At 43.4% G+C, this 16,656-nt stretch overlaps 1 protein-coding gene and 1 long non-coding RNA gene across 8 annotated transcripts in view; one reads left to right on the top strand and one right to left on the bottom strand.

Annotated features, from left to right (window-relative positions):
- XPO1 (exportin 1) overlaps positions 1-3,121 on the bottom strand; it is a 321,445-nt gene extending 318,324 nt beyond the window's left edge. The window contains exon 1 of one of the 2 annotated variants that reach the window (XM_029593698.1): positions 2,555-3,121. The gene's annotated coding sequence lies outside the window, so the exon portion shown is untranslated. The remainder of the gene's footprint in view (positions 1-2,554) is intronic. The other variant, XM_029593697.1, reaches the window with a different exon arrangement.
- A 48-nt stretch (positions 3,122-3,169) lies between these two features.
- LOC115087044 lies at positions 3,170-15,918 on the top strand. Of its 6 annotated transcripts, none has more exons than XR_003855406.1 (5): positions 3,170-3,384; positions 4,049-4,113; positions 14,927-14,981; positions 15,136-15,235; positions 15,402-15,918. It is a non-coding gene; the product is annotated as an uncharacterized LOC115087044 (long non-coding RNA). The 6 variants fall into 6 exon arrangements; XR_003855405.1 differs by having other exon boundaries at positions 3,170-3,391; XR_003855408.1 differs by lacking the exon at positions 3,170-3,384 and adding an exon at positions 3,398-3,618.
- The last annotated feature ends 738 nt before the right edge of the window (positions 15,919-16,656 follow it).

Genomic DNA, 16,656 nt, shown 5'->3' with positions numbered 1-16,656 from the left:
AATTCAAAAATTCAAATTAGATTTCTGGCCTGGACTTCAAAACAATTTGTGCGTCGCTAACAGTTTTTCCGCTGTTATTAGGACCACCAAATTTTGCACTGTGGTTCCACACGATCACAGCTTTCCTTTTTAAATTTTTACCCTTGTAGGTTACTCTAAACGGGAACAAAGGTAGAAAACATTAGTGAGAAATTCAATACAGCAAAATGTTGCATCCATGCATATTTCAAGGATCCCCATTTTTCCATTCATAAAATGGAGCAACTGCAAGATGCTTACACAAGCACGATCTTTCAGGAACTGGTTCAAATCAGGCCATTAAGAAAAAGCTGGTTATCTATGACGGAAGTCATTGGGATTATTCAATAGCTACTCGTTTATACTAGTAGCTGACATGTTTTGAAAGTATACAGGCAGAAAATACAACTCAAATTGTATTTTTATTGGTTTGGGTTTGATTATTAGGGGTTGTCTTCCCAGTTTAACACAAGTACATTCTGAGCCAGTTTTCACATCCTGTAAGTCACTGCATTTTTCAGGTTGAATAAGTTATACTAAAACAAGATTTAAGAACTTGACTTTAAAGAAACAATTAGGTTCTCTTAACCTAGCAGAAAAATTGTCTTCAGGTATTTAAAATTGTCTGTAAGCCTCATTTCCTTCCAATATATTTCACTAAAGCACCACTCTTACAATTAACAAAACTCCCTTTGCAATTAAAAATAGAGCAGTACAAGTTATATAAACGGACATTTCAGATATTTGTCTGCTTTACAATCCAAAATATTCGATTCATAACTGCATCATAAAAGCATGGGTATAACTATGTTAACTCCAGGACACATGCATTTTGTATTTGTTTACTTAGATTTCTGGCCCAGAAGTGCATTTGTAATATATCTGCTCCCACCATGAATTTCTCTCATAGAAAATAAAGTCACATTTTCCTTGTGCTCAAACGTTAGAGTTAAGACCACCACCACCAGAATGAGACATTTTCAGTGCATTGTGCACGTGACAGCATGTCTCTCACAAATTAATTCTTCGCTAAAGGAATTAGTCAAGGATAATTATGTATTCTCTAGAAGCCCATCCCCATACAAAACAAATCAAACTTAATAAAAAAAATACATGTACACCAACATCCTTTTTGAGAAGCTGCCTGAATTCACTTTACTCTTATTATCCACAGCTCATGTAAAGGGCGTCTAGCTGAGTCCACGTGACTAAACTACAACTTGTTTGCTCTGTGCCAGTCCGCAGGAAGCACTTCTAGTAAAGGCATGTTGCCACTCCCCATTATTTTCAAAATGTGCTATTCAGCTGTGAACTGGAGTACACAAATGGCGGCTACCTGGTCGATGACAACTGCATTAAACGGATTTCATAGCGACCGATTCCCAATATGCTTAAACGTTCCCTAGGAATATCCAATGAACACCACCTACAAGACACGAACAAACTACCAGCTGTCAAAACTCGGAATGAAAGGGGAAACGGCGAATAGCTTCTAAACAATTCTGCACTATTTTGATAGTTATCCAATCATAAACTAGAACCGCTCGACAGCTGCATCATAAAAGGAAAAACCTTCCTAAAAACAGAGGAGCTCACCCTACAGAAAATGATCGCCCATTCCGAGTGAAACCACCCACTAGCACCAAAAGATTCTGGCTCGTCCACGTCAGTACATATAACTACACTCCCCAGGACGAGCTGATACAATTTACTATTAAACATAAACCCTTCTGATAGCCAGAATCACATCTTATACCTGGCGAGGCATAGGACACAGACAAGGAGCTACAAGCACACATCCCAGAAGAGGTAAACGTCACACCAAACTTCCCCAAACCGAACGGGATTACAGTGTACCAAGGCAACACACTAGTAAAGTTGAGGGAAACCCATTTCACTTTTACGTTCCTGCGGATACTGGTCAACAGCCCACACTTCCAAATCCTACACATTGCAGGGGACTGTTTTCTGGCGGACAGGAATCGGTTTGCTCAAACACCCCTCCCCCGATTCTTGTAGCAGCTCGGCCACCGCAGCCCCTCCCTCGCTGGCTGCTCGCTCTCACTCCGCTTCCCATCACACGTGATCCGCGCAGACCTTTCAATGTTGCCTCACGCCAAACATTTCTGGAAATTTCCACTCCTAATAAACTCGCTAAAGGAGGGGGGGGGGGAGAGGGTGGCGTGGAGGAGAAAAAGAAGAAAACCCTCACTCCCACGGAAAACCCAATGCCTTCTTTTCATCTCCCGCCATAAGGGAGGATGGGGCTGGCAGGGGTAGGAAGATTCCTGGAGCCGGGGTCCCAGAGCAGCGGCTGGGCTCCGGTGTTTCCCCACGCCTGCTGGCATTAGTGGTATAAACTGCTTCATTCAATGGGAGGCTGCAGCGCCCAGTACAGGCCTCAAACACATACACACAGACCAGGCCTTTCCATCCCCTCCCACCTTCACATTATTTTCTAAAATAATAATCCTATCCGTTATACACACGCCCCGCCGCCACCTCTCGCACGTGAACATTGTATTTATTTACTTACCGAAATAGAATAACTGCCTTGTCCTTAGGATTTAATAGTTTTTTTTGCTCACAAAAAAAAGAGAAAAAATTCTTACCGGTAGAATGCTATTTTTTCGTTATTTTGAAATCATGCAAACTTTAAATCGAGTGTTTAGAATTGGTGGGATTTCCTTCTCCCCTATAAATTTAGGGCGCAGGCGCTATGTACAAAATGTAAAATCAGGCCAAATGCGATTAACCAATGTAACTCCAGCCAGTCAGCTACAGGCAGGATAAAGTCCAGCCTAAAGATCCTTTCAATAGCCTCCGAGGACAGCCAAGCACAAATACCCTCGCCGTTCCAGTAGCGCTAATTTCAGATCTGTCGGTCGTTCCGGGGCATTTTAGGGGTTTATACTTTCGTTGGCCGTGAATTTTCCACCAAATTATATGCAGCGCAGCGGTTTAGAAGACTGAAAGAAGCGCTTCTTCTTCTCTAGTGCAACAAACTCGTAACCGGTTGAAACCGGTTCAGACTGGGAGATTCCATCTCGGTTTAGTTTTCAGCCCATGGCGCCGCGGAGCGTTTGGACTTGGGCCTCACCCATTCTCCGCTCCCATTGGTTGGCGAGACCAGGACTACGCTCCCCGCCGACCTGCTATTGGTTACGGCGGGTGCCTGTTTTTTTCAAGCCTTCCACGCGCCTACGCCGCGGCACTGCCTCTTTCCAGCAGCGATTTGGCCACAGAGGGTTGAAAGGAGCCGCCTAGGCTGTTAGTGGATTGGGCCAGGCGACTTCTACGTTGCATGTCGTTTTTGTACACCTTTAGAAATAGAGAAAACTGAGCGCCAGCTCCGCCCCTGGCAAGGTTGGCGGTGAGGGGAGAACGCTCGATCGCGGCCTTGTTTTGTTTCGCGGCTGTTGCTTGAGCGGGATTGAGCTGAGGAAGGGGTTGGAGGATGTGTTTGGAACTGGGTTTATATCATGCTTGTTTGTGGCTATTGAATTGTTTCTTAATCTGCATTCTTTTTCTGTCACTCCTGTGCTCGGAACTGGCTGAGGAAAGTCTCTCTCCCCCCCCCAAGACCAACTCGGTTTGGGGGTACGTTGGGGAAGAAGGGGTTGGTGGAAGTAGTTTTCTTGGCTCGTTTGAACACGTTCAACTTTTATTGTCCTGTTGAAGGGCGGGGAGAAGGTTCGAGAGGAGTCCAATTTGGAAGGACGACTGTTTAAGACGTACTGAAAGGCAGGGTAGTGCATTTTTTGGCGTTAATTTATTACTCTAGTCGGTTTTGAGGGTTTCTTGTTTAAGATTTTGAGACAGTGAAACCTTATGTTGGAGAAGGGGGGGGTTAGCATTTCAGAGAAAACACATCCTAATAAAGGAAGACAAATCTTGATTATTTCTGGCTTTAGACACCTGGAGACTTGTTAAATCTTATTTTATTCTTGGCTTGTCTTTTTTTTTTTTTGGCCCATTTCTGACTTGTTGCTGTTACTGTAACCGTCAACAAACAACTATCGTCCTGAAGTCTAAACGCTTTTGTCTTCTACAGTCCACTGAACAGGAAACTGGTCCTGGCTTCCAGGTTACAAGGTGACTCTGAAGTGAGACAACTAAACTTGCAATTGCTTTTGACATGCGAATAAGAAAGTAAACCTCTTGTTTTTGGGAAACTTTCATCTTCATAAAGCTAGACGTTATTTTGGGTGCCTTACACTCGTACTGCTTTTTGTATGTATGTTAATGCCACACAAGGTGCTCCAGGAGCAGGTAGGTGTGGCCTGTGTTATTGTCTCTTAGGTAATAGAATTCGTATCACTACCTTGTTTTTACAACTTGGGTGGGCCGCCTCTTGTTTTCTCCAGTGCTGAGAGGCTCAATACCAGAGCAATTAGGTAGAAACCCACTAATGCTGTATCAACAGGTCTGTGGTGGTTGAATAACACCCTTTCGTGGGCGATTGGATATCTTCTACCTGCAGTAAAGAAACATCTACAGTGTCTCTTTTTTTATGCTGCTGGCCTTCTTATGTTGCCTTAATTAAATCTACTCATTCCTCTTATGGAACAAAAATAGACCCTTGGTTTAAAAAAAGCTATTTTTATATTCGTTTAAATGTAATTCTATAACAATTCTGTGTTCTGTTTCCTAAGAAATTAAAATGTTTTAGTTTGAACAGAGGGAGGGCAAATTATGTTTTTAAGAGAATGTAGATAGGGCTGGGGAGGGTTAATCAAGGTCATAATGTTTTGCAGTTTTATATTCTAACAATTATGTGGTATTGTCAACTGTTCTTTGTTGTTTTTGGGTTTTTTTTGGGGGGGGGGGTTTACAACTGCAGTATCCCTAAAATCGGAGTTGTCTAGATGTGTAAATAACACTGCACTTAAATCAGCAGTCTAGAATTTTGTTTTAGATCAAAAATGGAAATTGTTATAACATGTAGTCAGCTTTTTGTTGATTACTCATACCTGAAGTAAAATAAAATAGTTTGAATATTGCTGGAACTTTTAAATTAGTTAGGAAACTTTCCCTTTGTTATTAATGGATAACAACTTAAGTGACATGGATATTATCTAAGATTAATGTTGCTTGTTGAATTTGAAGTAGGTGAGAAATGCTTGCCCAGCTTTTCTTTTTTTGGTGGAGGAAGAGGGAGGAATTTCTTGCCAAAATTAATGCAGTGCAGAAATCCACAAAATACAAATCAAAATGCATTGTAAGGATCTTTTAACTATATACTCTTTTAATTATGAAAGAACAGTGTTAGAAATTTTTGAAAAGTAATTAAGAATAACAAGCAAAAAGTCTTGACTGCATAGGAATTTGTAGCCCTTGATTCCTTACTTGGTGGAAGTCCCTTTTGTAGCAATAATAGCTATGAGTCATTTAAGGTACATGTCTGTCAACTATGCAGAGTGGGATAGTGCTGTATTTGACCATTCTTGGCAGAAGAGCTCAAGCTGTTAAGTTAGCTAGGGATTTTCTGTGGACTGCAATCTTCTTGCAGAAACTTTCTATTGGATTCAAGGCTGCTTTGATTGTATCCTCAGACATTAATTTTCTTCTTGCGGAGCCATGTCATTATTTTTGCTTTGTGCTTAGGATTGTTGTCCTGCTATGTCAAACTGAAACAGGTTTTCCTCCAAATTCTGCCTATACATTGCATGTCCATCGATCTTCACAAGCCTTCCTGGACCCACTGCCGCAAAACAATATAATGCTGCCACCACCATGCTTTATTGTAGGCAGGGATGGATTTAAGATCTTGTCGCCCATAGGCAGAGTACCACGGCAGCGCCTCTTTGAAACTCTGCGGGCACATGTTTCTAAAGCAAGCAGAAGCAGTCTTTTGGTCTGGATATTTTTCATCTTCAAAATTTGGTGCTCTAGGCAGTTGCCTATGCCTAAATATGGGCCTGACTATAGGGATGATTTGCTGTGTTTATTTTATGCCACACATTATTTAGCATTGACACTAAAAACTTTCATTTTGTCTCGTTAGATCACAACTTCCCACATGGGTGCAGTGTGGTGTGTGTGTGTGTCCCTAAGTATTTCTTTGCAATTGCTATGCAGAGCACATCTTATGGCTTTTTTCCTTCTTTCTACCCTCCCATATAGGCAGTGTTTGGGGTGTAATCCTGAAATTACTGGGCAAAGGTTTTTCCTAGTCTCAAATAGAGACCTGTAGTTTTGGGGGTTTTTTAAAGTAATATTGAGCCTCACATTGACTTTAGACAGCAGTTTCCTTAATCCATGGCTACTGATTTTGGAGAGAAGCCCTAATCATGTGTTAGTGATGCCAAACTTTTCACTTTATGCTGATGGACCTGATGCCTCAAGCAGCAGCAGTGGCATGTCTTTTTGATTGGGGAGGGGGGCCAACCTTTCCTACCCCTAACTCCACATTTTTCTTGCATACATTTTTTTCATAAATCATTCCCAGTCCAGCCATACAATGCTTGATATCAGAGAACATGAAAAAAACAGCATTACTAATAGAAGTATCCATACTAAGTGAATATTATGTACTATATAAGGAGAGAGAGATAATCAAAGATGTAATCAGAGATCAAAAAAATGTGGTCTAAAGATACAGGAACTGACCTAATTCTTTGGGCACCACTTGTCTGATTAAAACAAAAAATGGATAACCATAATGGCAGAGAAAACTTTATGGCCTATCCAGTCTGCCCATCCACACATCTACTCAGCTCTATACTCCTGTCACTCCTTTGGAGATCTCCCTGTATATGAGTCATGCTTTCTTGAATTCAGATACTGTCCTTGACCACCAATTGAACTGAGAAGCTGTTCCATGCATTCACTATTCTGGAAGAAATACTTAATTACTTCTTAGTCTGTCCCCATTCAGCCTCATCCACTTGAAGAGCCGCCTTTTCCCTGTCATTAATACCTAGGAGGTACTTAAACCTCTATCACATCTTCCCTTGACCCGTCTTTCCTCTAGAATATACATATTTACCAAGAATGACGTGGCAGGTGGCACCTTATAGACTAACCAGTTTATTGATTTTTCGAGGACAGAGTCTACTTCCTCAGATGCATATTTACCAAGAACTTCCAAGCTCACATCAACATGATGCCTGCGTATATTTATACCATACTAGCCGTACCCCGCCACGCATTGCAGTGGCAGAGTCAGGTTCTTTTCCCTCCCTCCCCCTTGCTCATTTACCTCAGTCACTCATCCACCTCCCCCCGCCTACTGCCTACCCTTCAGATCAGAAAACTTTAGTCTTTCTATTTCTGTGGGAACCCCCCACCCAAAAAAAAAAAACCCAATCCCAACCCTTTAAATGAAATAACCCCCCCCACCCGCCTGCCCCCCCCCCCCCCTAGACCTGGGAAATTAATTAAATACAACCCCCCCATCCTCCTGCTCCCCAAAGACCTGTCAAAATAATGAAATATAACCCCCCACCCTCGTGACCCCTTCTCAAGATCAGCCAAATGAATTTAGTACAACACCCCACCCCCTCAAGACCTGCCAAAAGTCCATGGTGGTCCAGCAGGGGTCGAGGAGCAGTCCGGGAGCGATCTGCTGGACTTGGGCCGTCGGCTGCCAGCAATGAAAATGGTGCCGACGGCCCTTTGCCCTTACTATGTCACTGGGGCTACCGCCGCCATTTTTGGACCCCAGTGACATAGTAAGGGCAAAAGGCCGTCGGATGCCATTTTAATTGCTGGCATCCGACGGCCCAAGTCCAGGAGATCGCTCCTGGACCCCTGTTGGACCACCAGGGACTTTAGGCAGGGCTTGGGAGGGTGGGGGGTTGTAGTAAATTAATTTGGCATGTCTGGGGGGGGGGCAGGAGGGTGGGGGTGTGTTTGTTATATTTTTAGATTTTTTTTCCTAATTGCTCCATAAGACGCACAGACATTTCCCCCCCACTTTTGTCGGAAAAAACTGCGTGTTATGGAGCGAAAAACACAGTAAATGTGTGAAAATGGAATGTAACAATGCAATGGGAAACCTTGATATGGAATGGTGAAATCATGTGTACCGTGTGTTGTGCTTACGTCCAACAGATGGCGCTGTTTTCCGGACAAAAATGTTTAAACCTTTTTTACCTGTCACAGGTGTGACATGTATGTAATATAAGTATAGAAGAACCTTCCCATATGCGAAAGGAAGGTTGTGTTCAAATTTGAAAGCAATCGGTGCAGTAGTTTCTGAGATTAGCGATTTTGTACAAACTATTTTACATTTTTATTTATATAGATAAGCTTCCGAAAGAAGGTGTTCAACACAATGCATGTAGTATGATAGTGATTCCCAAACTTTTTTTGTCAGCATAGGGTTCACTTCATTGTGGCACACCAACATCTTTTCTTCCCTCTCCCCTCACTTCTGGCATCATCACATTCCCTCTCCCTCTACCCCCTGGTATTTTCACTTTATCTTCACTTCCCTTTTCCCCACCCTCCAGAAACAGCACATTCCTTTCCCTCTCCCTCCACACCCCCTGGTATTATCACCTTCTTTTCCTTTCCCCTAGTGGTATCATCCTCCTGCTCCCTCCACCTTTCTGGTGTCATTACCACCTTTTTTCCTCTCCTTATCCCTCCCCTCTTCTGGAATCACCACCATCACTTTCCTTCTCCCTCCACCCATATGGCATCATTCATAACTACCTTCTCTTCCCGTTCTCCTGATATAATACCTTTCCTTCCTGCTGTCCAAACTCTCTCCCCACATACTAGCGGCATCGCCACCTTCTTCACACCTTACAATTCAGGTAGAGCATCATTTCAAAGAAAATACACGAAATAGGTATGCACAAAGAAAATTAAGGAATATAAGAACATTCAAAAATTCCTCTTTTTACTACTCTTTTAAACAACCTTTTACCTCAATCCGTTACTATGTGCTCTAATTCTGTTTACACCATGAAATTGGGAAGAAGAAAAAAAAAGAAAAGGGAGTAATAGAATATATCTTTTTCATTATATAATACTCAGAAAATAGAAAGTGGTGGGGACAATAATTAGATACCTGAACTTTCGACAGATCTAGGCTGGTTCACTTTAGAATTCAAAAATATTTCTAACTACTCTGGCTCCATGAAAACATACTTTATGTTATCTATTGTTAGAATACATTTGCAAGGGAATTTTATTAATATTTCTGCTCCTAATGAGCAGGCTGCAGGACAGAGATTCAGAAATTTCTTTCTACGTAATTGAGTTGGTTTAAAAATGTCCGGATACATCCAGATTCTTTCTCCCAGGTATAATTTACTTCTGTTTCTAAAGAAATTTTTGAGGATGTTGTCTCTTTCGGCTGGTATCAAAAATTTCACCAATAATATTCCCCTTCTCTCAATTTGCTCTTCCTGAGAGGTCTCTAGGAACCCAGACAAATCCTCCAATAGAGATGGTGACTCCGGATTTTGCCGAGATGCTTTTCCATCCACATTCCTTCCTCCTCTCTCTTAATTACTTCTGGTATAAGGTACGCTTTCAAAATAGTAGGTAAATTAGCTGAAGAAAAAGACAACACCTCCCGTAGGTATTTATTTAATTGTTCCTTGGGAGAAATAAGTTTACACTTGGGGAAATTCATCATTCTCAGATTATTATACCTGAGGTTGTTTTCCAGATTTTCAATTCGTTTATCTGTCTTTGATTCCCCCTGAATAAGGCCGGCCTGTATTTCTTTCATCTGTACAACTTGAGTCTAATTCCTTTATCTTATTGGAATTAGCTAAAACCACCGGATTAACAACAGTAGATTGGTCTTGGAAGCCTTGACATGCATGAGTCAAGGAAATTACAGCTTTTTCAAACACACTGCATTCCATAAGACATCTAAAGTCACTATATCTGACTTTTTTAACAATGTAATCTCTGGTATATTTACCGGCAACCTCTGAGACGCATTCTCCATTCTGCCCAGGTCCGTCTGACTTCTCCTTTCCGTGGATAGTTGCAGTGAACTGGCTGTCCACTTGAAATCCCGATATTAATTTCCCTCAGGGCGGACAAAACTCTCTCGCCATGAGTTTGCCCAGACGCCCCGACAGCTGGGCCTCCCTCGATCACTTCCTCCATCCGGGACAGCATCGGACCTGAGGACTCTGCAGGCCCAACTGTTCTGACGTGGGCTGGGGGAGAGGGAGTCTCTGGTGCTCCAGGGCTCAAGGATGTATCGTTGAGCGGCTCGGAAAGCTGCTCCTGCTCAGACACCTCAACCGACTCTCCTGGAGAAGTCCCCACCGCAGGGTAGAATTCTCTAATCGTCATCTGTTCCGAGGTTTGCAAACGGGGGGTCGAGGTTCCCTCCCTCACCTTCCCCTTTCTTTTGGTATGAGGCATTGGTGTTTTTTCCAGGCAATAAAACTAGAAATAGAAGACTTTCAAGAGCTCTGCTTACCTCATCCTTTCTTCACAACGCCGTTTTGTTCTCCCTAGATTTGCTTTTTAAAAAAATACAAGGACTAGTGGACGTTCCATGAAGTTAGTTAAAAGGCACACTCAAAACAAATTGGAGGAAATTATTTTTCACTCAATGCACAGTTAAGCTCTGTAATTCATTGTCAGAGAATGTGGTTGTTAGTGTAGCTGGATTTAAAAAAAAAAAAAAAGTTTGGACGAGTTCCTGGAGAAGTCCATAAACTTAACCAGAAGACTTAGATAATAGCATCATGGGATCTATTTATTGATTGGGAGCTTGCCAAGTACTTGTGACCTGGATTGGCCACTGTTGGAAACAGGATACTAGCTTGATGGACCCTCAGTCTGACCCAGTATGGCAATTCTTAAGTTATTTTGTGATAGTTGAGGGATCATAGTCACTAAGAAGAACTGGCAGCAGATGTGACTCATGGGGTCTTGTAGAAGCTAGTCCTGAGGGAATTCTGTGCCACTGTGGAGTGCAGAATTGCCAGTTCTACACAGAAAATGGCAGAGGAGACCCTGGCAAGCCACAAACAGAGCATGTGCCGAAGATGAAGACTCTGGCGTGCAGCGACCGGAGCGCATGCTGTTCGTGGCGAACATGAAAGCCCTGGCAGGATGTGCTCCACTTGTGGTGAAGATGAAGGCCTGTGAGAGAGCAGGGGGGTGTCTTCAGTGTCAGTGCCAGAGAATAGACGTAGTTTTTGGGTACTTGCCAGGTTCTTATGGCCTGGATTGGCCACTGTTGGAAACAGGATGCTGGGCTTGATGGACCCTTGGTCTTGACCCAGTATGGCATGTTATTATGTTCTTAGGAGATAATGGAGTGTGTATATGTGTGAGAGATTGGGAGCTGATGAATGAAAAAGGGATCGTGTGTATGTGAGACAATGCCTGTGTGAAGGGGTAAATGAGAGAGACATAGCCTGTGTGAGTGTATGCGTGAGAGAGGGAACTTTTGTTGGCATGTATGCAAGAGAAGGGGATGTGTGTGTGAGAGAGTGATGGAGCCTGTATGAGTGTGTGTATGTGCACTGGAGAGATGGAGCATGTGTGTGAGGGGCAGTACTGAGAACAGGATCAAACTCTGGGAGTGGTGTTAGTGGGAAGAGATTGAGCCTAGAGGTGGAGGGGAGAGGTACTGGCAGGTGGAGGAGTTGGGGTCTGAGAGGGCAAAGTGGCCAGGGAAGTAGTGAGAGTGAGCAGAAGCTTCACTCGTGAATTTCTAGGGAATTTCTGCTCAAAACATTTAAAATTCTGCATATTTTAAGTCAAACTTTTTTTTTTTCTGTATTAATTTAAAATGTAATTAGACTGTCACATATATTGGTCAAAATAATTTAAAGTATGCAGAATTTTGCGTTTTTGTGCGCATTCCTTCTGGGGTAAGAAGCACTGCTGCAGGCCAAAGCAGCAGTGGTCAGCAGATCCTCCATGTGGTTCCCCCTTCTGAGCAGCTTGCTCGCAATTGATGTTATGTCTTATAACTTCTGCAATAAGGAAGTTGTTCAAAATGGGGAGGTGTACAACGAAGCACAATAGGCAGGACCTGGGTTGAGGGAGGAGTTGCCTTGTTTCTTGATTTGTGCCATGGTCCAGAGCTGCCTTTTTTTTTTTTTTTTTTACATAGAAGAACCCCTGCTCAAAGTTGGAAGGGAGAGGGGTAGGGTGAGCTGGAAGATTGCCGGGGGTGTTGGAAGAAAAGACACCCTGGGTGCCTCTGGCATCGCCTAGGCTAGGCCACAGCAGTTCTGGCTGGACCATTAACCTGGTGCAGGAGAGGCAACACAGGCAAATGCTAACTGCAGAGAGTCTGCCCCCCTCAAATATACATGTATTCCCAGGTTGGCAGCATTGAAATTGCTACTGGCCTACTGTCCTGGCACCTTTCCTCTTGGTTGTGTTGCTCACTAATGAGCTGTTTGAACCATATGGGTGCAGAATAGAGGGGTCATCACTACAGAGGAAGGAGCAGATATTCTCCGGCGTATAAGACGAGTTTTTAACCCCTGAAAATCTTCTCAAAAGTCGGGGGTCGTCTTATAGGGCGAATAATTACCGTATTTTTTGCTCCATAAGACGCACTTTTTCCCCCAAAAGTGTGGGGGGGAAATGTCTGCGTCTTATGGAGCAAATATAAAAAAAAAAATTAAAAATCTAACAACCCCCCCCCTCCTGCCCCCCCCCCCCCCCAAGACCTGCCAAAAGTCCCTGGTGGTCCAGCGGGGGTACAGGAGCGGTCTGGGAGCGATCTCCTGGACTTGGGTCGTCGGCTGCCAGCAATCAAAATGGCGCGGACGGCCCTTTGCCCTTACTATATCACTGGGGTCGACCAATGGCAGCAGTAGCCCCTGTGACATAGTAAGGGCAAAGGGCCATCTGCGCCATTTTGATTGCTGGCAGCCGACGGCCCAAGTCCAGGAGATCACTCCTGGACCCCCACTGGACCACCAGGGACTTTTGGCAGGTCTTGGAGGGGTCAGGAGGGTGGGGGGTTGTATTTAATTAATTTGGAGGGGTCAGGAGGGTGGGGGAAGCTGAGGGATTAGTTTTAAAGGGTCGGGGTGGGTTTTTTGTTTATCGGCTCGTGCGCACCTGATTTAAAAAAAAACAAAAAACACAATGTGAATCGGAATCAGAACCGGTTCCGATTCACATCTCTATTACCGGTACCTCCTTCTCTGCCTCTCGGATCTCGCACATGCACGTCTGCGCCGCTTCACTGCAGTCCTCAGGAGCGAGATCTGAGAGGCAGAGAAGGAGCTACCGGTAATAGGATACAAGGGTGGGCCAGAGGGATGCGTTACCGCTCTGATAGTCTTGGAGACAGGGAGGGCTGGGCAAGCAGGGAGAGCTGACCAATCCAAGCAGGATTTGTATACAACAACCAGCCAATCACCGGTAAGGTACATCGCTTGCCGTGATTGGCTGGTGGTTGTATACTGGGTACCACATACAGTATGGTTATGTAGTGACACAGAAGGGTAGTCTTATACGGCGAGTATATCTCAAACTCTATATTTTAACTGGAAAAGTTGGGGGTCGTCTTATACGCCCAGTCGTCTTATATGCCGGAAAATACGGTGTTTGATGGGCTGTTTTTCCAAATTGTGAGTCTTGACCTCCTGCAGGTACTGTGAAATATGTAGTCATACCTTGCTGTCATCTGATGCTCTACATAAAACATATTGAGCAGCAGGAGAGGGGTTAACATATGGATATGGTTCTGGGTCCAAATTGACTGCAGAGTTGTTTTGGGTTGCGCTGTTGTCTGTGCGTATGTACGTTTCATAGACGTCCTTATTCAGCTGGCTATATCTGGGTAAAATTACTCTTGACAACTTTCAGTATAATTTTATCAGGTATTCAGCCTTTTAAAGTTGAAATCTGCTCTAAAGTTGTCCAGTTAACTTTAGACCTGTTTACTTGTACAAAGTTGTTTACATAACTTCATCTGGGCAATGCTGCCCAAACAAAGTGAAACCATTCCCCAAGAACACCCCAAATACTTTGATTTGTACAGGCAATTTGCCTGGACACATTTGTGCCAGGGAGCAGGGGAATAATACAAATCCTAGGATTTGTCTGGCTATTGCCAAAGGTTAACCAGACAAACCATTTAAATTTTGACTTCGAGTCATTCATGTTTTCCAAGTGAGCTCTATTTTTTTAAATAAATCTCCACATGAAATTGAAAAACTTTTGTTAAAACACTAAAATACATAGATATCAGTAGTGGGGGTTTTTTTGTTTTTTTTAACTTGAAAGAAGCACAGGAGAATGCTTGAGGCTTTTGGTGGGGGAGGGAAAGGAGTGTATAGAGCATGGGTGGGAGTGAAATAGTATTTGGGTTCTAGGAGAAAGGTAGTGTTGGTATTCAGAGACTGGGTGGATGTAGCTGGGGCCCGAGCAGAGATTGAGGTGGGGGAACTTGGCAATTGGGTGGGATGTGTTAGATTACTGAGAGTATGAGTAGATGGTGTGAGATGAGGCTGTGGGGGTCAAAGGCCACTTTTAATTTTTCTAGATCAACTGCCCATCTACAGAAGCTTGCTCAGAGCCCCATGTTTTTGTTGTAATATATATATGTATTGTACACCACTAAGAACTTTAGATCTTTTGGTCCTCTCAGGACTTGTCATGGAGTTGTGCTTGACTGACAAAGGGTTCAACAAAGAACTCCCTGTGCTTGTGATTTAAGAAGTTGATAGAAAAGGAAACTGACCGGAACTGGGGAGGGTCCCTGCCCAAAGAGCTTACTGAAGAAGAGTGTATTTATTTGGGGGAAAAATGGAAAGAGACTGGATTTATTTTTGTGCTGAACTTTGGATTTATGTTGTGGTGTGGTGCATTATCGAGGTTGCCACCTTTTTGGAACTTTGTTTTTGCGTGCTTATCAATACCAATAAAGACTTTTATGTTTGAACAACTTGCGAGCCAGTGTAGTGATCTTTTTTTTTTTTTTTTTTTTTTTTTTAAGTGATTGGATTGATGAGCAGAAGATCTTCATGAGAGAGCCTGAAAAGCCTTGAAAGGTGGGGTCATACCTGGTCAATGAGCCTTTCAGTATGCCCCCATGCCCAAGAGCTGACAAGGATGGGGGGCTATAGATGGAATTTTTTGCTCTTTAGTATTGGAGACATGAGATTTTCCAATTGTTAATTGGTAAAAATGTCTCTTGTTTGAAAGGTAACCATCAGCTCAAAAGATGTGCATGCTGTATAAGAGGAGGAACACTAAACTAATGCCCCAATTCTATTCACAAACTTGCCTTTCAGGACTGAATCATGTAAGTATGTGTTTACATGGTGTGATATGTCCGATGAACATATGTATAGAAAAATAAATAAATAAAATGGTTGCCGGAGCTAATCTTATTTACTCTGTCCTGCCACTGCCATGCAACCTCATTCATTTATGGGGGTGCTTTTTTTTTTTTTCTCCTTCTTCAATAGCTCAGAAATTCCTAAGTGTGAGGAAATGCAAAGGATTTGCCCAAGATCATGCTTCTTGAAGAAAAGTTCCTGTTCAGACTGGCAGGTTGAGCTCCTTCTGAAGTGGGTTCTTGGGTGTCTCATGCTGTGTCAATGTGCATGTTAATTGTTTTTTACATATACTTTACATATAAGTGTACTTTATAGAAATACAGCTAAACATTTAATTACAAGCAGGCTGATACAGTAAAGTGCACCCAGGCTAGCATGCGATTTGGATATTCATTGTTGAGCGTGTCCTCCACCCCTTATACAGTACGGGGCTTAGCACATTGAAAACGCGTGTCTAACCCTCCCGAAATGAATGGCGATCATCATGTTGAGGCTATATGTTGTTTGCCCGGGATACTGAAAAAGTGTGGCCCAATCCACACATTTTAAGCTAAAAAATTAGCATATGCTTTTCTGTACACCCTCCGACTTAATATCCTAGTGATATTAAGTCTGAGTAACCAAAAAGGTTAAAAAAAAAAAAAAATTAAAATACATAAATTGTGAGGGGGGGGGGGTTCACAGGATAGATTTTTTTTTTTTTAAACATAACATCAGCTCTGTGTTCTTGTATGGCGGATAAGGTAACCAAAAAATCCCTACCACTGATGTGGGGGGGAGCAAGTCGTCCAGGCGAAGAGATCTTGCTGCAAGCCGGCGGTGAACCGAGCGGCCTGTGCTGAGAAGGCCACGTCAGATGACAGTATGGCGGATGCCACGCTCCCGGCAGACATCACTGAGATGATGAAGGCCGCCATTAGCTAGCTGGGGGAAAAAATTCACACAAGCCTGGACTCTAGTCCGTTGCAGATAGGGTGTCTCAGGTGCTTTCAAGGTGAGGCTGGACACCCTAACCGAACATGTGGAGGAACTAGAGATGACCCTCACTACAACTAGGGGTGTTAGAACGAGGGCACATCATGGTGTCAGAGAAACAAGATCTCAAGAACAGGAGTCGCTGCAACAATATGTCTCATTGGTGTGCTGGAGCGAGTGGAGGCTCGGACCCTGTGGGGTTTTTCTCTACTCTCTTGCCTACTCTGCTGAATGTCCCTTTTAAAGAGTGCAGGGTCAAGTTGGACCGGGCCCACACAGCTTTGGCATCCCTACCTAAGGAGAATGATCGACCAAGGGTAGTGACGCTAGCAGAAAACTACAAGGAGCACTGCCTCTTCATTTTTCAGGAATACTCGGTTGAGGTGCAAAAACGCAGAGCTGCATTTCA

The sequence above is a fragment of the Rhinatrema bivittatum genome, chromosome 3 (genome assembly GCF_901001135.1).
Source record: "Rhinatrema bivittatum chromosome 3, aRhiBiv1.1, whole genome shotgun sequence".
Lineage (NCBI taxonomy): Eukaryota > Metazoa > Chordata > Amphibia > Gymnophiona > Rhinatrematidae > Rhinatrema > Rhinatrema bivittatum.
This window is presented reverse-complemented; position numbering and strand designations above follow the sequence as displayed.